This window comes from Choloepus didactylus, chromosome 1, assembly GCF_015220235.1.
Source record: "Choloepus didactylus isolate mChoDid1 chromosome 1, mChoDid1.pri, whole genome shotgun sequence".
NCBI classification, from domain to species: Eukaryota; Metazoa; Chordata; class Mammalia; order Pilosa; family Megalonychidae; genus Choloepus; species Choloepus didactylus.
In genome coordinates this window covers 61,601,092-61,623,199 of record NC_051307.1, presented here as the reverse complement: position 1 = coordinate 61,623,199, position 22,108 = coordinate 61,601,092, and the positions used below count along the sequence as shown (strand labels likewise).

At 36.5% G+C, this 22,108-nt stretch overlaps 1 pseudogene; it reads right to left on the bottom strand.

Moving 5' to 3' along the window:
* Nucleotides 1–209: 209 nt before the first annotated feature.
* Nucleotides 210–1,155, bottom strand: LOC119533185 (annotated as a pseudogene).
* Between the last annotated feature and the right edge of the window lie 20,953 nt (nt 1,156–22,108).

Genomic DNA, 22,108 nt, shown 5'->3' with positions numbered 1-22,108 from the left:
GATCAGGAGAAACCCTCCTTTCTGGACACACACACACACACACACACACACACACACACACACACACATATACATTTAAAGATTACCTGGCTTTCACATCATCTAATTTTACAGAATTTATATTTTATATACAAAATGGCCACTTTATGTTTTCTCAATAACCCTTGACTTCAAAAAATGTTACCATATTAGTCAGTTTGCTACGGAGGCTATTGTTTCAGAATGTCCAGAGATTTATTCTTCACAATTCTTTTTACAGCATTTATTACTTCCTTATTCCTTAGACTATAAATAAAAGGATTTAAGAAAGGAATTACTTGAGTATAAAAAATAGCAACAGGTATATCTTTATCTTCTTTGTCTGAACTTGGTTGACCATACACATAAAGTAGAGAACCATAGAATATTGAGACAGAAAGAAAGTGGGATGCACAAATCGATAAGGCTTTGCCCCTTCCTTCTTTGGATTTCATTTTAAAAATAGTGAAGAGTATGTAAAAATAAGAGATTATGACTACAGTAATAGTCAAGCTTAGAATTGCCCCTGACAAGACGTTTAGCATCAGGGCATTGATGGGAGGGGTCAATGCAAGAAAGTTTGTACAATGGAAACATATCACAAAAAAAGTGACTGATTTCATTAGGGCCACAGAAAGTTAACCTAAATACTAACCCTACCTCAATTATAGGATGTATGTTTCCAGCTATGTAGGCTCCCATGGTCATCTGAATGCAGAGTCTCTTTGACATCCTGATGTGGTACTGCAGTGGGCTGCATATTGCCACATATCGGTCATAGGCCATTGCTGCCAGAAGAAAGCAGTCTGCTGTTTCAGCAAGGCAGAGAAAATAAAATTGTGCCATACATTCATTAAGGGAAATCATTCTGTCCTCAGAGAAGAAGTTTTCTAACATCTTGGGGGTGATAGCACAGGAACAGCAGGAATCCATAAGAGCAAGGTTGCCCAGAAACATGTACATAGGTGTGTGAAGGTGATGTTCCATATAGATCAGTGCCACCAAACCAAGATTCCCCACCATGGTGATCAGATAGATGGCAAAGAACACCACAGACAGAAGGGAATTCAGCTCTAGATGATTCATAAATCCTGTGAGGATAAATTCAGTTGTCACAGAGTGGTTATCCTCTGTCATCTCCACCTTCTCTTTTGAGATAGCTATAATGGAGAAATAAGATTTGAATTTAGAAAGTGACTTAATTTCCTTCAAATTTTCTTTTGAACAAGAGACAGAGGATTTTCTTCAATCATCTTCCATTGTCTTTCAAATCCATTCACACATATTCTTGGGGATATTATTTACCCTAAAGTTCAGGTCTATGACCTCAAGGTATTTGGTTAGGATTCATAGGAATATTTTGATAATTTCAAAGAGAGTCCTTAGAGTAGTAGATTTTCCATATGAATTTATGAAAGCTTAGTGTGCAAATTTAGGGTATCCGTATGTGGTGCTGTATTTTCAAGTAATCTCAATGTCAGTTTTTGTGTTGAATATCCTTATAGTATCCTTAAAATCAATTAGCCTATGCATGTATTGTTTTCCATTGAATAAACATTTTTATACTACCTCATTGGAATTATATTTAAAAATAACACAGTAGATATGTTAATTTATGCATTTTAGAAAGTGTATATAGATCACTAAATATGAAGAAGGTGATAGTGCATCTTTAATGAAACATACCTGAAATATCCACATATTTATTTAATAAGTAATTTGCATATTTCACCTTCATATTTATGTGGGATCTATGCCTGCCTGTGCAGAACAATTTCTTTAGGACTACTTATAAATAAAATATCATTTTTGTCTCCATTTATCAGAATACATCAATTCCTTCCTTGCTTTAATGTGTTCTTTGATGTCATAATACTATTAGGCTTCTGAGCGTACTCTCACAATGTTGAAAAAATTATGAGGTTTTAAAACTTGCTCAATAGAGATTCGTCATAACATTTTTAGCTTATCACATGAGCTCCTTATTATTTGATTACTCATTTAAGTTCACTTGCCCTTCATCATTTTCAGATTTATTTATCTTAATTGGAGAACAGTGGACATAGTTTCCTGATATTGACAGGAGCAACAGCCTCTTCCAGAGAAATATTAAACTTTGGTATCTCTAAGATAGATTCAAATTCTTGGGTGTCATTTTAAAGTTCTCTCTAACCTTACCCACTTCCATCTTCCTTTCCCACATTAACAACAGCCCTTCCAGCTTTGTCATTCTGTCCAACCACCTACATGATGTTGCTCACCTACAATCTCACTCCATCCCGAGTACCACACTCATTTCCACATATACTACATCCATGCTCAGTCCTGCTATTCTTGTTAACATATCAAAATTGTTTCCATTCATTATTTAAGGAACAGTTCATATATAATGATACTTAGTAAAATTTCACTAAATAGTTCAAACTACAATGATCTCTATATTCTAAACATTCAAGCATGTTTTATATGCCCAGTGCAATCTAGAATAATCTAATTGCTTTTTTTATACATTCATCCACAATTTCCTCACCAGATTGCAGCCTTTGAGAAAAAATGGTGACATAATTCTTTGAAAAGACTGTTAAAGTGCTGCAAAAAATGCAGAATGATTCAAATACCATGTCCACTCTGATCACCCGTGACAAATGAACCTGTATTCAGTGTCCTACCAATTATAGTAATTTGCCACCTTGGTGTCTGCAACTTTAGATTTTTAACTTGGAAGAAGACACTAATAAATAAATTATTCAAAAAATCATTTTGTAAAAGATTTTTCTTTTATCTGAATTGACTCATTACTACTATTTTTCTTCTTCCTTTTATATTTATACAATTTTTGAAAGTACATATCTAAACTTATAAATTAATATAAAAATTAAGCAAGCTTTTAGTTTTCCAATTCTTACAAAAATCGTAATTCTTTAAACTTCCTAGGATTTTTAGAGAACAAATTTTATTTTGCTTTTAGAGACTATGTTCTCTTTTTATTAAGTGATGCATTAAAAGGTATTATCTCAACATGTAAATCATGTAAGTTCTTTATGTAAAACTGGTTAATTTTGCATAATGACAACATCAATATAAAGAGTTTTGATGAGATTTTATTTTTTAAAATGTTAAATATTAAACATTTAATCATTCATGTAAATTAGAAATAACGTTCAGTATATATTACTGTATTGTTTAAAAGAATTACTGTGTGAACTTACTGTATGTTTTCTGATTTTTTTATAATCAGAAACCATTATTGCAGTATTGTGTTTCATCTTAGTCTCCACAATCTTCAACTTAGAGAAAAAGCTAGAAAGTGATCTAAGGAGCTGAAATCCAAGAACAATGAAAAACTGATAAATAAATTTAGAGAAATAAATATTCATGGGTGTTATTAAGAAAAGTAAAAATAAAGAGAACATTTTTCTTACCTAGATTTCACAGGGAAGAGTTTTTAATGGTTCATTACTTGCTTTAAGGTTTTAGTATTTATAGAATTTTGAAATAAATATCTTGTTCTTTAAAACATTTGGGATTAAAGAATGAACATCTGGAAGATGGCTAATAGGTCAATGATAATATTACTCTCTTCTTTACAGTGCAATATGTATGTTCTGTCAACTCCTAAAGGGGTTTATGTGCCTTGTCATCATTGCATTTCTGTGGGGAGATTTGGTCCCTAAAACATATAAACCATGGGGTATTAATTAAAGAAGTTTTGTTAGACACTGAAGTTAATACACTGACCCTCATTAAAAATAAAGTGTTTGACAGTGATATTGCAGATCCTGATGTAACTGATATCATTTCAGAAATATGTAAAAGAAATCATGGTCCCTGCAAAAGGGAAAGGGGATCAGCATGACTTATAACTAACAATGTCCACCTAGTAGAGGGTGGAAACAGAGGTTCAACATCCATCTAATTCACAGAATCTCAAACTTTTTCAGCTCTGGATTCCTTTAGGCTCTTAAAATTTATTTAGCACCTGAAAAATATTAGTTTATGGTGATTTTTAGCCATCTGTATCTCCCATATAAAAACTTAAAACTGACTAATCAAAGTATTTATTCTTAATTCATCTGAAAAAATAAGCCTATTTTGTGGAAACTTAACTACTAAAACTTCATTAAAGTTACTTGATAGGAGCATGGAGGTTCAATTTGTCTATATTTGTTGTTTCCCACCATAAAACTTTAAGTGAGAAATATAAAACAAAACACAAGGAAAGATGATCCAAGTAGGACAAGAGTCCCAGGATGGCATGTAAAAGAATCATTTCTCTCTAGATTGATTTGTGATGTTATTCTTACCATATCCTTGGGTTGGCTTCAGGACAGCATTTTGTTTTCCATCATCTGTTTATTGATTCTTTCTTTTTGTTTTTAATTCATTTTTACTGAGATATAGTCACATACCATGCAGTCATACAAAACAAAGCATACATTCAACTGTTTACAGTACCATTATATAGTTGTGCATTCATCACCAAAATTAATATTTGACAATTTCATTACCATACACAGAAAAGTAATAAGAATGAAAATTAAAGTGAAAAAAGAACACTGGGTGCCTTTTTTTTCTCTTCTCCCATTTTTCTACTCATCCATCCATAAACTAGACAAAGGGGAATGTGGTCCATATGGCTTTCCCAATCACACTGTCAACCCTTGTAAGCTCCATTTTTATACAATTGTCTTCAAGATTCCTGGGTTCTGTGTTGTAGTTTGATAGTTTCAGGTATTTACTACTAGCTATTCCAATTCATTAAAACCTAAAAAGAGTTATCTATATTGTGCGTAAGAGTGACCACCAGAGTGACCTGTCCTCTCCTTTTGGAATCTCTCAGCCACTGAAACTTTATTTCATTTCATTTCATTTCACATCCCCCTTTTGGTCAAGAATATGTTCTCCATCCCACAATGCTGGGTCTAGATTCCTCCCCAGGAGTCATATTGCACGTTGCCAGGGAGATATACACACCTGGGTGTCAGATCCCATGTGGGGGAGGGCAGTGATTTCACCTGCCAAGTTGGCTTAGCTAGTGAGAGAGGGCCACATCTGAGCAACAAAGAGGCATTCAGGGGGAGACTCAGGCACAATTATCAGATCTTGGTTTTTAATACAATTCCACAATCAAAGGAACCAGGACCCTTGGAGAAATGGCTGATTCTATGAATGGGGAAGGAAATTTGTCTGCATACTCCACATCTTAACCTCCTGAAAAAATTTTCCTGTCATACTACTTTTACTTCATGCTATGCCTACTATGATATTATGGTTAGAAACATGGATTCTGGAGACAAATGGCCTGGATTTGTTTCCTCAGCTCCATCTTAGCATTTCTGTGCAAAAATTAAATAACCACTCTGTTTAAATATTTTTCAAAAGCAGAAGTTATTGCAAAGTAGAATGTGGTAATGAAAGTACAAGAGTCAACAGTTGTGCTGTAATCATGAAAAACATACAACTGAAAAGTTATGTGCTGATACAAGATTGCCAGAGGATTAATTTAAAAAAGAAAATAAAAGCCAAAGAGGAAAGATATATCAGATAGTATTTATTCATTTGTAAAGAATCTCTCCCAAGCAAGCTTAAACAGTTAGAAAATCTACTGGATAACACAATGAGAAAAGCTATTTTATTCCAGAAAATCTGGTTCTGTTTTTCAAAGTTTCCTTTAGTGATGTCCTCCATTGTGTATTGATTTCATCCCATGACTGCCATTCTTCCTGATGGATAAATTGATGAAGTCAGTGCTACATTTTCATCCATGCATTACACATTCTGAGGGAAAAGGAATACCTTTTAGGTGTATCACTTTTAAGATAAACATATTTATCATAAACTTCCAGAAAATCATCTTTTCTGTATCATAGGTCCCAAAGAAGTTGCATACATAAAATTCCACAACTGGTAGTGTTCACTGTTGCTAATGGTTGGGGAGAGGGATGCAGAAGTACATAAAGGAAATCATGGTGCCTTAGAAATGGGAAAGGGGATCAAAGGATGTAATTAAGTATGTCCATTAATTTTTGGGTAGAAACATGAGGTACAATATCCACCTAATTCAGAGCTCCTCAAATTTTTGTCTCTTGTATGCTTATGTTCTTAAAAAATATTTAAAACCTAAAATATCTTTTGTTTATGAAGATTTCATTTATCAGTATTTATCAAAATAGCAATTATAAATGTAAAATTATTAATTCATCCAAAAATAAAAATAAAAAACCTATTACATGCTAATTTACACATGAAGATACATTTTGTTGATGTTGTTTTTCAAAATAAAATTTGAAGTAAACCTCTCAAGACAAAACACAATGAAAGCAGATTCACATAGTTTAAAAACTTTCCCAGTACTGTTATTTTCTAGTTTGTGATGTTTTCCTTACCTTATACTAGGGTTGGATTCTGGACAAACTAATTTTCCATGATTTGTATTTCAGTTTGCTAAATCCCCTGGAATGCAATATAGCAGAAATGTGTTTGCTTTCTCAATGGGGATTTATTAGGTTATAAATTTACAGTTCCAAGGCCAGGAAAATGTCCAAATTAAGGCATCAAGAGGAAGATAGCTTCTCTGGGGAAAGGATGCTGGCATCCTGGGTTCCTCTGTCACATGGGAAGGCACGTGGCAATGTCTGCTGGTCCTTCTCATCTGGGTTCTGATTTCAAAATGGCTCTTTCTCTCTAAAATCTCACTGGGCATTTCTCTCTAAGCTTTCTGAGCTCTCCGAGTTTCATCTGTCTTTTATCCTCTCATAGAGGACTCCAGGAAGGGGTTTAAAACCCACCTTGATTGGGCTGGGTCACATCTCCATGGAAACAACCTAATCAAAGTTCCCACCCAACATTAGATCTTCATCCACAAGATTGGATTAAAAGAACATGGCTTTTCTGGGGTGCATAACAGCTCCAAACCTGCACAATTTGTATGTTGAATCTCGAACTAATATTAAGTTGTTTACATTATAAGATTTATCACACACTTTGATATCTGATATCAGCCTTCAATATTTTATTAGCTTAACTTTCTGAGTATTTTTAGAATCTTTTACCAAAGTTTTCAAAGTCTCATCTGATAATTTTAATGAAATTCCATTAAACTATCTTAATTTATGAAATATTTGTCAAAATAAGGTTAGAGACTTAATTTAGGTTACTCACCAAATTATACCCTAAGATGATTCATAATTAAATGTGAAAAATGGAAGTATATGAAAATATCATTGACTAAGAGATTAAAATGTGAAGCTGCTAAGCAGCAATGGAAGAATCAGAGAAATGCAAAGAGAAAAATCAATAGATTTGAGTACCTTAAAATAAATGTTACTGGTCAGTACAAAGAATCATAAGACAAATTAAAAGAGAAAGAAATTTTTGAGAAAGCAATGTACCACAACTAAACATAAATTTTCAAAATTTTCAATAGTCTTTCAGTATAATATGTATATATAAATAACACAATTATAAGGCTCATTGAAAAGTAGGAAAATTACACTATCAAGTTATTAAAAATATTTAAATTCACTAATAATGAAAATATTAAAAGTCACATTAGTTTATATATCATGTACTCAAGAAATGATGACTGAATACACAAACTTGTTAAGCACTGTGTTAAATACTGGTAATATAAGATCAAATATGAAATGGTTGCTATTCAGAAGAAAAAAGTTCTATTATGTAAAAGTTACTATTTACTTATTTATTCTGAAAAGTTGCTTATATGCATGTACCTCTCCCTTTCTTACAGTCTCCCCAAATTTAAAATCTTACTGTCAATTAGATGTTAATTATTGTTGTTAGTCTCAGTGCTTCCAGTCTATTTCCACTCAAACGCCAGATGAGTTTCTTGAGAGATACTATATTACTCTGCTCCTAGAAAGACTTCAATGTTTGATGTATCTAAGATGAATTCACATTTCTTAGGGTGGCATAAGATTCTCAATAACTAGATCCACCTCCATCCTTATTTCCCACATTCATCAAATCAACTTTCATCAACAGCTCTGCCAGCTTTCTAACTTTGTCCATCTGTTGTTCACCACCCTCATCCCCACCCTCAGTGTCCCACTCATTTTCATGAACACTGATCTGCTCATGGTAGTATTACCATTTTTCCTCCAAATATAATTTGTTTTCCATTCTTTAAGGCACAATTTACTTCTTTTTTTTTTTTTTAATTTGATTTTGAAATAAATTCAAACTTACAGGAACAGTTGCAAAAACAATACAAACCCCATACACAGAACTCCAGCATACCCCAACCCCTCTCCCCCGATACCCTGATCCACCAACTTTAACATCCTGCCACACCATTTATTTCTTTCCCTCCCTCCCTCCCTCTCTATCATCCATCATCTATTGCTCTGTCTTCTGAACATATGAGAGCAAGCTGCACACATCCTTGAACAAACAATATAATTCACATATACAATTCCCATGAACAAGAACATTCTTTCATGTAATCCCATTAAGAGCAGCTAAGATGTTCAAGAAATTCAACATTGATACAAAGCTTACATTCTATATTTCCTTTTTTTTTTTTTCTTATGTCCCCACTGTGTCCCTTTGAGTCTCTTCTCCTCCATCCTCAGATCCCATCCAGGCTCATCCTTGGCATTTAATTGTCATTGCCTATTTAGACTTTTTCTTTTTTTTTCAATTGTGATAACATATATATGGCTTAAATCTTCCCATTCCAACCCTTCCCTGGCATTCCATTAGTGGGATTAATCACATTTAGAATGTTGTAATGCTATCACCTTCCCACTATCCATTACTAGAAATTTCTCTTCACCCCAAACAGAAACCCTACACTCATTTCTTAACTCCCCATTGACCCTTCCCCCATTTCTTGTAACCCATACTCTACTTTTCATCTCTATGGCCATATTCTCTGATAATTTCTTTGTGTTTACTGTGGGGCTTAAATTTAGCCCCTTAAATCCATAACAATCTTGTTTTTCTTTGATACCAACTTAACTTCAATAGGACACATAAACTATGTTCCTATACTCCTCCATTCCCCCACCTTTATGTAGTTCTTGTCAAAAATTACATATTTTACATTGAGTTCAAAACCACTGCTTAGTCATTAGAGTTTATGTATTTTTTATCCTGTAGGAAGTAAACAGTGGAGTCACAAATCATTGACTTCTGTTTGTATTCCATTGTGGTCATAGAATGTGCTTTGAATATATTCAATTTTTTTTTTTTAATTTATTGAGGCTTGTTTTATGTACCAGCATACGGTCTATTCTGGAGAAAGGTCTGTGATCATTAGAGAAAAATGTCTGTCCTGGTGATTTGGGATGTAATGTTCTATATATGTCTGTTAAAATTCTCTATATCTCTCTCTTCTTTCTTTGTTTCTCTGTAGTAGGGCTCCCTTTAGTATCTGAAGTAGGGAAGGTCTTTTATTAGCGAAATCACTCAGCACTTGTTTGTGAAGAATTTAAGCTCTCCCTCAAATTTGAAGGAGAGTTTTGCTGGATAAAGTATTCCTGGTTGGAAATTTTTCTCTCTCAGAATTTTAAATATGTCATGCCACTGTCTTCTCACCTCCATGGTGGCTGCTGAGTAGTCACTACTTAGTCTTCTGTTGTTTCCTTTGTATGTGGTGAATTGCTTCTCTCTTGCTTTCAGAACTTGCTCCTTCTCTTCAGTATTTGACAGCCTGATCAGAATATGTCTTGGAGTGGGTTTATTTGTATTTATTCTATTTGGAGTTCACTGGGCATTTATGCTTTGTGTATTTATATTGTGTAGAAGATTTGGGAAGTTTTCCCCAACAATTTCTTTGAATACTCTTTCTAGACCTTTACTCTTCTCTTCCCCTTCTGGGACACAAATGAGTCTTATATTTGGATGTTTTATTTTATCTATCTTATCCCTGAGGTTGATTCTGATTTTTTTGTTTTTTTCCCCATTCTTTCTTTTGTTCTTTCATTTTCCATTCTATGGTTCTCAAGGTCACTGATTCATTGTTCAACTTCCTCTAATCTTGTATTATGAGTATCCAGAGTCTTTTTAATTTGGCCAACAGTTTCCCTTATTTCCATAAGATCTTCCATTTTTTTTTAATTTACTCTTGCAATTTCTTCTTTATGCTCTTCTAGGGACTTCTTTGTGTCCTTTATATCCTGTGCCATGTTCTTCTTCATGTCCTTTAGATCCTGTGCCATGGTCTTCTTCATCCTTTATGTCCTGTGCCATGCTCTCATTGTTTGTCTTTAGTTCTTTGATTAATTGTACCAAGTACTCTCTCTTCTGATCTTTTGATTTGGGTGTTTGGGTTTGGGTTCTCCATATTGTCTGGTTTTATCATATGCTTTAAGATTTTCTGTTGTTTTTGGCCTCTTGGTGTTTGCTTTACTTGATAGGGTTCTTTATGGATATAAAAAAATACCAATCTCTAAACTTTCTCTAACTAGCCAGCAGATCACATCTGCTAGTCACCTATTCCCCTCAAGTCAGTTCTCCCTGACTTTGTCTTTGTGATGTGTGGGGATTTGATTCTTGCAGGGTTCAATTGGTGCACTAAGTTTGGGTGTGTTGTTGGTGCTGTCTGCCCTGAATGTGGGGCATGTGTCTGGGTGGTTAGGGAGGCAGGGCAGCTTTTATAATCAATCCTCCCAGGTGTTCCTGGAGATTTAAGGCTGTTACAAGAGTCTAATCCTTCACTTCAGTCTTGCCACAGATTGCCTCTACTACTGACTCACAAGTTCTTGGTATTGGCGTAGGGTCCCTGGGTTTTCTGAGCAAGTGCCCTATCCCTGCTGTGCTCTTCCAGGACCTCTGCTGAGGGAAGGCGGTGCCATGTCACAAGTGTGTGCCAGCCTCCAGGGAAGCCCTGGGCTGCTGGGCTGTGCAGGGCCGTTCCCAGCCTGCTTTAAAGATGGTTGAATGGGGCATGTTAATTTCCTCCTTTTCGCACAGCTCCACCTTCCCAGCTCTAGGACAATTAGCTGTGGGTGGGCTAAAGACCACTCTCCATGGCCGATATTGTGGTGTGTGTGTGGTGCTGCGGGAAAGACTCCCTGTCACACTGGGTTTCTTAGTGTGGCTCTAGGCTGTGGGTCTGGCACTGGGTGGGAGCATTCCCAGGCTGCTGGGGAGATGTCTGCAAGGGACCCAGTTTCTTTATCCTTTTGGCTTGCCTCTGTCCCACTGTCCCCGAGTCAATCAGCAGTGGGTGTGGGAAGGGCTATCCTCCATGCCAGACACTGAGGCATTGGCTACAGTCCGCTCCTGCAGTGCTTCACTGTGTGGTTCTCACTGCTGTATCTGCAGCTGCTCCCAGGTTTTTGTTTTTTTTTTTAAAAAGAACTCATCCATCTCTAAATGCCAACCCATGGTTTCCCACATTGCAGCATGGCTGTGGAACTTTCAGCTGGCTTACTCACTCATTTCAGAATGCAGACACCCGTTTTCACCAAATGCACTCTCCCTGTGGATTTAGCAGACCTTTTCCGGCTGGTGCATCACTGGTGTTCTGGGTCACTTTCTGGCTCTTATCTAGTATTTTTTATGGAGGTGTTTTTTTTTAGGTTCTCTCCCACAATTTACTCCTGATGCTACATAATAAACATCTGTGGCTAGATTAATTTTCATTTTCTGAACACCCAATCATGTTTTAAATACTCAACATTTTCTGGAATTGCTTCTTGCATGTGTATGCCCAATTTTATTATAAGCATTGTGAGATTAACTCTGACTTATGCTTCTGTGAAAGGAGCAGTGAAAAGCTATGGGCAAAGGTCATTAATGATCTCAAGCTGGCTCTATCCCTGAATGAAGTAGGTCAGGCTACTTAATATTTCAAAATGTGAGTGTTTTGCTCTGACAAGGGTAAAAAACAATGCCCAATTCATTGGCAGGTAATATACGTGTAAGTTCTAGATTATTACCTAAGTGGATAGTAGTACCTCAATGATTTTTTTTCTTTCATATTTATATATCTAAATGTTCAATGAATATATTTTTATTTTTAAAAGTTTTCACTAATACATGCCTGATTTGAGCCTGACAGCAACCCCATTTTCTATACTGCTATGATTGTAACAATAATTTATATTGGAAATCATACAGGTTATCCATAGTCCCAATAACAATAATAATTAATAATCACTTCAATGGAAAGAATCCTTTGGTTTAACTGGTATATACAGGAATTGCATGTAGTTCATCACACACTACTAATCAATCTACATGAAACATTCAAATCCATAGATTTCAATAAATAGCATCGTTTTCAAATACAGAGTGATAAAATCTCATTGTGAAGATACTCTATTTCAGAGAGTTGAGAGGAAAAATGACTAAAACTAAGGATGAAAATGTTCTTGCTACCAGGGCACCTATTCTGCATGAATATATATTCATTTATAATCTCTTGGAAAACCTCAAGCAAACTCTAGAATCAAATTCAAACTCAGAGTTTACATCTGCTAGATGCTGCTTCTTTGGAAGAGATTAATATTTGAGTATTTGGAGTGTGCCTAGGTTTGAAAATTGTTCTTAGGAACTTAAAATTTGGTATTAATATGAAATGGAAACTATGATTATGTACTGACTTCTGCACCTACTATTTGTTGGATATTGAAAATTGTAACTAAAGGCCCTGTGAACAATTTGTGACCTCAGAAGTAATTGTATATACATTTATGTTCAACCTAGTTGATCATTCTGCTCATGATAAGCAACCATTCCCCATTCTTTAGCCTCATTCTATATCATGGTAACTGATATTTCATGTCTATGAGTTTACATATTATAATTAGTTCCTATCAGTGAGACCCTGCAATATTTGTCCTTATGTGTCTGGCTTATTTCACTCAGTATATTTCCCTCAAGGTTTCTTCATCAACCCATTTTTTTAAAGATGGTTTTGTTCACACGCCATACATTCCATCCTAAGTAAACAATCAGTCATTCCCTGTATAGTCATATATTTATGTGTTTGCCACCCTCACCACAACAATATAAGGGCATCTCCATGTCTTCCACAAGGCAGGACGAAGAATCAAAGAAGGTAGAGAGGCAAAAGAAAGAGAAAAAAAAACACAACATGACAGCTAGGAAGCAGCAAAAGGAAAGATAACCTTAAACTAAAATAGAATAAAGAGTCAGACAACATTACCAATGCCAAGAGTCCCATAACCCTCACTTATACCCCCCTCTTATATGCACTTAGCCTTGGTATATTGTCTTTGTTACATTAAAGGAAGCTGTGCCAGTTTGAATGTATTATGTCCCCCAAATGCCATTATCTTTGATGTAGTCTTGTGGGGCAGATGTTTTGGTGCTGATTGGATTTGCTTGGAATGTGCCCCACCCAGCTGTGGGTGATGACTCTGATGAGATATTCCCATGGAGGCATAGCCGCACCCATTCAGGGTGGGCCTTGATCAGTGGAGCCATAAAAATGAGCTGACTCAAAGAGAAGGAACTCAGTGCAGCTGTGAGTGACATTTTGAAGAGGAGCAAGCTTGCTAGAGAGGAACGTCCTGGAAGAAAGCCATTTTGAAACCAGAACTTTGGAGCAGACACCAGCCATGTGCCTTCCCAGCTAACAGAGGTTTTCCAGATGCCATTGGCTATCCTCCAGTGAAGGTACCCGATTACTGATGTGTTACCTTGGACACTTTATGGCCTTAAGACTGTAACTGTGTAGCCAAATAAACCCCCTTTTTATAAAAGCCAATCCATCTCTGGTGTTTTGCATTCGGCAGCATTAGCAAACTAGAACAGAAACATAATACGATGCTTCTGTTAATTACAGTCTCTAGTTTACACTGATTGTATTTTTCCTCCAATACCTCCCTATTTTTAACACCTTGCAAGGTTGACATTCATTTGTTTTCCCTCATGAAAAAACATATTTGTACATTTTATCACAACTGTTGAGTACTCCAGGTTCCAATGAGTTATACAGTCCCAGTCTTTATCTTTCCTCTTTTCTTCTGGTGTCCCACATTCTCCTAACCTTCCTTTTTCAACCATATTCATATTTATCTTTGTTCAGTGTACTTACGTTGCTGTGCTACCATCACCCAAAATTGTGTTCCAAACCTCTCACTCCTGTCTTTTCCTATCTGTCTGTAGTGCTCCCTTTAGTATATCCTGTAGAGCAGGTATCTTGTTCACAAACTCTCTCATGGTCTGTTTGTCAGAGAATATTTTGAACTCTCCCTCATAATTGAAGGACAGTTTTGCCAGATATAGGATTCTTGGTTGGTGGTTTTTCTCTTTCAGTATCTTAAATATATCACACCACTTCCTTCTTGCCTCCATGGTTTCTACTGAGAAATCCACACATAGTCTTATTAAGCCTACTTTGTATGTGATGGATTGCTTTTCTCTTGCTGCTTTTAGGATTCTCTCTTTGCCTTTGATGTTTGATAACCTGATTATTTAGTGTCTTGGCATAGGCCTATTCAGATCTATTGTTTGGGGTATGCTGTACTTCTTGGATATGTAACTTTATGTTTTTCATAAGAGATGGGAGATTTTCATTGATTATTTCCTTTATTATTGCTTCTGCCCTTTTCCCCTTCTCTTCTCCTTCTGGGACACCCATGACACATACATTCCTGCATTTCATTTTGTTATTCAACTCCCAGAGATGTTGCTCATATTTTTCCATTCTTTTCTCTATCTGTTCTTTTATGTGCAGGCTTTCAGGTTTCTTGTTCTCCAGTTCCTGAGTGTTTTCTTCTGCCTCTTGAGATCTGATGTTGTATGTTTCCATTGTGTCTTTCATCTCCCATGCTGTGCCTTTCATTTCCCCAGATTCTGCCAGTTTTTTTCAAACTTTCCATTTCTGCCTATGTACACCCAGTGTTTGCTTTATAACCTTTTATCTCTTTTGCCATATCTTTCCTAAACTTTTTGAATTGATTTAGCATTAGTTGTTTAAATTCCTGTATTTCAGTTGAAGTGTAAGTTTGTTCCTTTTACTGTGCCATAATTCCATTTTTCTTAGTGTAGGTTGTAGTTTTTTTTTGTCTAGGCATCTGGTTTCCTTGGTTACTCCAATCAGGTTTTCCCAGACCAGAACAGGCTCAGGTCCCAGAATGAAGAAATATTCAGTATCCAGTTTCCCTAATGGTGTGTCTTAGAGGATTGACACACCCTGTGTTTTCTGTCCAGCAGGTGGTTCCTGTCAGCCTGTCACTCCAGACTGGTGTAAGGAGGTGTGGCCTATGGCTGTTTTCCCTAAGATCTATGGTCTAATTCTGAATGGAAGGTGGGTAGTAGAGCTTGGCACCACCTTCTTCCTTTTATGGAAGATATGCCTACTAGAGAGAGGTCATTTGCATCTAAATATATTCTTTGTTTCTCTGACTCTGCTATCTCCTTCCTTGTCTGGCTCATAGTACTGTGAGGTTAAAATGGCTGAGGTTTTCTCTACTGCAGAGCACTGTGAGCTGAAAATGGCTGGGGCTTTCTCCACTGAGCTGCCCAGGTTGAGAGAAAGAGAAAGGGACAGAAAGCCCCCATTCAGGGTCAGTCTGTGGCCCCCAGGTTCACACACTGGTTAGAGATAGCACCCAATCCTTTGGGCTCACTGTCCCAAGACAGATATGTCCCCTGACTCTCCAAGGTCAGTCATCACCAAAAGCCTCTGTCTGCTTGTTGGGGATTCATGGTTTGTATTGATTTGTTAACATTTGTTAATTAAAACCCCAGTTGGAGCTGGGCTGAGGTATGTTTGCTTGTTCAAAGAGTGCTGCTATCTATCACAGCAAGGCTTTGAAGTTCAGGCTGCTGTGAGGGAGGAGCTCTCAGCTCAGGTATGCAGTTTTTACGTACAGATTTTATGCTGTAATTTCAGGCATTTCTCCCAATCCAGATTGTTGTATGATGTATGGACAGTCATGGCCATCTCCCAGCAGTTATTCTAGATCTTTTACTAGTTGTTCCTGGTTATTAGTTGCTCTGGGGAGACTAACTTCCACTCCTCTCTATGCTGCCATCTTCTCCCTCCCCCAGAATTCACCTTTTTGAAACCCAACCTGGGAGCAAGCAGATGCCAGCCACATGCCTTCCCAGCTAACAGAGTTTTTCCAGATGCCATGGCCTTTCTCCAGTGAAGGTACCCTATTGTTGATGCCTTACCTTGGGTACCTCATGGCCTTAAGACTGTAACTTTGTAACCAAATAACCCCCCCTTTACAAAAGCCAATACATTTCTGATATTTTACAAAAAGGTAGCATTAGCAAACCAGAAAGATTCTGGTACCAGAAGTGGGTTGCTGCTGCTGCTGCTGGGTTTGCAAATACCAAATATGTTGGAATGGCTTTCTAAATGGATAAGGGAAATATTCTGGAAGAATTGTGAGGAGCTTGATAGAAAAGGACTAAATTGCTTTGAAGAGACTATTTGTGCATATATGAACTCTAAAGATATTTCTGATGAGGCCTTGAGTAGAAATGATGTATGTGTTATTGCCAACTGGAAGAAAGGCGATCCTTGTTGTAAAGTGGCAGAGAATTTGGCAAAATCGTGTCCTGGTGTTGGATGGAAGGCAGAATTTGAAAGTGATAAGCTAGGATACTTAGCTCAGGAGATCTCCAGACTACATGTGGAGGATGTAGCCTAGCTTCTATTTGCAGCTTATAGTAAAATGTGACAGGATATAAGATAAACTGAGAAATGAACTCTTGGGTATAAAGAAACCAAAAATTGATGGTTTGGAAGACTCTGGGCTTCCAGAAAGTGAAACTGCAGAGGCTACATCCCCATGTGAGGATTTAACCAAACATGGAACCCAACCACCATTTCAGTAGAAGTCAGGATTGGAGATGGAGTTATCCAGAAAGGATTTGTGGAGATTCCTGTTGTCTGATGTTTTGACCACTGTGTGCTTCATGCCAAGCCAATGAGATTTTTGAGAGAACTGTATAGCTGGAGTCACAGTCAGTCTGGACTGGAGGGGACAGAGGAACAAATTGCAGGAAAAATGTCTTCAAAGACAGAGCCATGGAGATTGAGGTCTGGAGTAGAGAGGTCTTGGGCAGGGAGAGCAGAGTGGCCCACACATGTGGAAAGGGTTAGTTTGCCCCGGAGGTTGAGAGCGACCCTTCCACCTCAATGCTCAGGAAGAGTGCTACCACTCCAGGCTCCAGAGAGGGTGGAGCACATTCCCCAGGGATTGGGGAGAGCTTGGCCACCACCCCACTCTTAGGAGAGGGGAGAGGCTTTGTCCTGGAGAGGCAGAGTTTGGGTGTCACCCTAATGTTTGAGGAGGGTGGGACCTAGAAAAAGTTGGTCTCCCCAAAGTGTGGATATGTTGGAGCACTCACCCCGGGGTTTGGAGAGAAAAGGGCTACAGTGTAAGCCCTTGAAAAGTATGGGACTGCTGCTTTCTCAAGCCCCAAGGATACAACATCATTCTGTGAATGACTCTCAGACTTTGAAATCTAAAGTTTGCCCTGTGGTTTTTGGAATTGTTTTGGTCCTGTGAATGCTGTTTTCCTTTCAATTTCTTCTTATGGCAATGGGAATGTTTATCCTATGACTGTCCCTCCTCTGTATATTGGAAGCAAATAACTTGTTCCAAGTTTCACATGTCCAGAGCCAGAATGGAAATTTGCTTTAGGACAAGACCACACATGTGACTGATTTTGATGAGATCTTGTTACTGAAATGATTGAAGTTTCTGTGATATTGTGATTGGATGAATGTATTTTGTATATGGAAAGATCATGTTTTTCTGGGGTCAAGGGGGTGGAATGTGCTGGTTTGTATATATTTTGTCCCCCAGAAAAACCTATGTTCTTTGATGCAGTCTTGTGGGGGCAGATGTATTAGTGTTGATTAGGTTGGAATATTGTATCAAGTTGTTTCCATGGAGATGTGACCAACCCAACTGTGGGTGGTGACCCTGATTGGAAAGTTTCCATGGATGTGTGGCCCCATCCATTCAGCTTGGGCCTTGATTAGTTTACTTGATCCCTGTATAAGAGCTCAGACAGAAGGAGCTTGCAGCTGCAGCTTACAGAGACATTTTGAAGATGGCCATTGAAAGCTGACACTTTGGAGTATGCCATATTGAAATGCAACCTTGGAGCAAGCAGGTGCTAGCTACATGCCTTCCCGGCTAACAGATGTTTTCTGGATGCCAATGGTCTTTCTCTAGTGAAGGTACCCTATTGCTGATTCCTTACCTTGAACACTTTATGGCCTAAAGATTGTAACTTTGCAACCAAATTATATGTATTTGAAACCCCTTTATAAAAGCCAACCCATTACTGGTATTTTGCCAAAAGGCAGAATTAGCAAACTGGAACACATGTTTTTATTGATAATTCTTGTGGTTAACTTAAAATCAATTTTCCTGTGTAAATGTTTATAATGAATTTTCACTGAGCAGTTTTCATGTTTGCTTAGTAGAGCGGTGTATATTTTAAATAGCATACATTAGATATGCTAATTTTTTATTTTTGGTAATTCACAGTATCACTAGGAATGAAGGAGGTGATTTATCCTTTAAAGTAAATTACCTTGTAGAGCTTGAAAAAAAATCCATAGATTTCCTTTATAAGAAATTTGTACAAAACGTCTTCAGATTTATATCCATGCATGTGGAACTCATTCCTGCTTTGTCAGAGCAAATTCTTTGATGTTAACATATATATGATATGTATTCTTTTCATTTTTCTGAATACTTCCCATTTGTAGCTTGAACAGTTTCCCTGATATTCTAATATTCTGTGAACTGGTGAACAAACTGTCATAATGAAAACCATATTATGAGATTTGATAAACATCCATCATGTACCTCGCCAAGTTGTTCCATAGGGACTCCTGTTAATATTTTTCTTTATCACATAGGAACTCCCATTACTTGATAACTTATTTATGGTCACCTTGCCTTTGTCATTACCAGATCTGTGTGTGCATATTTTCCTATTATAACCATTTTTAGATTAACGGTGATGAATATTCCTGTGAACAGGCTGAAACCCTAGCTCCAATCTGATCACCTTGGATAGGTGAATTTGTTTTCAGCATCCAATCACTGACACTGAGTGACCCCTTTGATGTTTGAAAATTGAGATTTTAAGCTTAGAAGGAGAATTTATAAAGGAAATTATTTAACTCATATCTTTTTTAAAAAATGTAGATTTCTTTCATTTATTTGAATTAATGCATCTACAATTTCTGTTTCTTCAGAAATTATAAGGTTTTTTAAGTATATAAAAATAGCTTATAAATTAATTTTAAAAGATGTGATTGTTTTATACTTCAGTTTTCTAGCATTTACAATAAAGAACACACTCCAAATCTTATTAGGAGTTTTGAGAAAAAATTGTTTCACTATAAAATTTTATCCTCTCATTAATAATGATGCTTTAGGATATATCAACTGAAGATGCTAGAGATGTAAATTCTATGGTCACAAATTTTTTATTTTTCTACTATCAAAATGTCAAGAGGAAGTTACTGCCTGATTATTTATTTTTACTTAAATTTTAATTATAAGCCATTGGCTTATTCAGCTAACTTAGACATTTCTTTCAAAGCACATGACTGAATTATATAATAGAATTACTTTGTGACATAACTGCATGCTTTATAATTTTTTATTATGGTAAAAAAAGTCAGGATGGATTGTTCTCTTTACTTATCTTAGGTCTCCATAGACTTCAATTTTGAGAAGAATTACAAAGGTAAATAAGGAATTGAAATCTAAGATAACAGAAAAATGATAAATTTAAAGAAATAAAATTTGTTTATGTTATGATTAAGGGTAAAAATAAATTAGAATACATCTCTTTCCTAGATTTCACTGAGAAGAACCTTGGTACAGCAGTTATTTTCCTTATGGTATTAGGACATACAGAAATTCAGGATATAAACCTTTGTCACTGAAACATGTTGGATTAAAAGAATAAACACCCTTAAGGCAACTAATAGGTCAGTGCCAATAGCTATGATCCTTACAATGCAAAGTTTGATGTCCATTCAATCTTAAAGGGATTTCCTTATATTTCAAGCAGTTTTAGTTACACACCATACAATCCTTCCTACATATTCAACTAATGGCTCTTCGTATAATCACATAGTTTTACATTCACCACCACAGGCAATAGGAGAATACTCTCATTTCTTCCAAAAAAAAAAAAAAATAAATAAAAAAAGTATACTCCTAGTATCTCCCTATTATTGTCATTTGGCTTTTGTAGAGTGCCTTTGTTACAATTAATGAAAGATTATTACAGCATTACTGCTAACTATAGACCCTAGTTTGCATTAATTGTATTTTTTCCATATACTATCCCATTTTTAACACCTTGCAATGCTGACATACACTTGTTCTTGCTCATGTAAAAACTTTTTATATTTGTACATTTAAGCACCATCATTGTCCATTCTAGGTTTTGCTAAGTTATACAGTGCCAGTTTTTATTCCTATCTTTCTGATACCACACATGACCATACCCTTTTCTTTCAACCATTCTCACACCTAGCTTTGTTCATTGTTCTAGTTTGCCAATGCTGCCTTTTTGCAAAACACCAGAAATGGATTGACTTTTATAAAGGGGGTTTATTTGGTTATACAGTTAGAGTCTTAAGGCCATAAAATGTCCAAGGTAACACATCAACAATCAGGTACCTTCACTGGAGTATGGCCAATGGTGTCCAGAAAAACTCTATTAGCTGGGAAGGCACCAGGCTGGTGTCTGCTCCAGAGTTCTGGTTTCAAAATGGCTTCCTCCCAGGATGTTCCTCTCTGGGCTGCAGTTCCTCAAAAATGTCACTCTTAATTGATCTTAGGGTGTTTGTCCTCTCTTAGCTTCTCCAGAGCAAGCATCTGCTTTCAACGGCCATCTTCAAAATGTCTCTCATCTGCAGCTCCTGTGCTTTCTTCAACATGTCCCTCTTGGCTGTGTAGCTCCTCTTCAAAATGTCACTCACAGCTGCACTGAGTTCCTTCTGTTTGTCAGATCATTTATATGGCTCCACTGATCAAGGCCTACCCTGAATGGGTGGGGATATGCCTCTATGGAAATATCTCATCAGCATTATCACCTACAGTTGGTGGGGCACATTTCCATGCAAACAACCTAATCCAAGCATTCCAACTTAATCCCCACTAATATGCCCCACAAGACTGCATCAAAGAATATGGCTTTTTCTGGGGGACACAATACATTCAAACCAGCACTTTCATTATACTTACAATATTATGTTGCCATCACACAGTATTGTGATATCCATTTCTGAATCTTTACAATCAATCATGTTAAACATTTTGTACTCCTTAAGTGACAAATGCCCAGTCTCTACCATATTTCTATCTCCTGATAACATGTGTTCTCAATTTTAGCTCTTAGAGTTTGCTCATTATAGTTAGTTCATATTAGTGAGACCATATGGTATTTTTCCTTCTGTTTCTGGCTTATTTGGCTCAAATAATGTCTTCAAGTTTCATCCACATTGTTGCATGTATTGTGACTTCATTCCTCTTTACAGCTGCCTAATACTCCATCATATGTATACAAACCACAGTTTGTTTATCCACTCTTCAGTTGATGGAAATTTGCCCTTGGAAATCATGAATAATGTTGCTATAAACATTAGTGAACAACTGATTATTCATATCACTACTTTCAGTTCTTCTGAGTATATACCTATTAATGGGATTGCTGAATCATATGGCAATTTTATACTTAGCTTCCTGAGGGAATGCCAAACTGTCTTCCAGAGCAGCTGCACCATTCTGCATTCCCCAAAACAGTGAATAAGTTACTTATTTCTCCACATCCTCTCCAACACTTGTAGTTTCCTCTTTCTTTGAAAATGGCCATTGTAGTAGGTATGAAATGGTACCTCACTGAAGTTTTGATTTGCATTTCCCTAATGGCTAGTGAAGTTGAGCATCTTTTCATATGGTTTTCAGCCATTTGTTTTCCTCTTTGGAAAAGTGTCTATCCATGTCATTTTCCCATTTTTAATTCTTTGTCTTTTTTGTTGTTGAGTTGTAGGATTTCTTTATATATTCTATATATTAAGTCCTTATTGGAAATGTGGTTTCCAAATATTTTCTCACATTGACTAGGCTGCCTTTTACTTTCT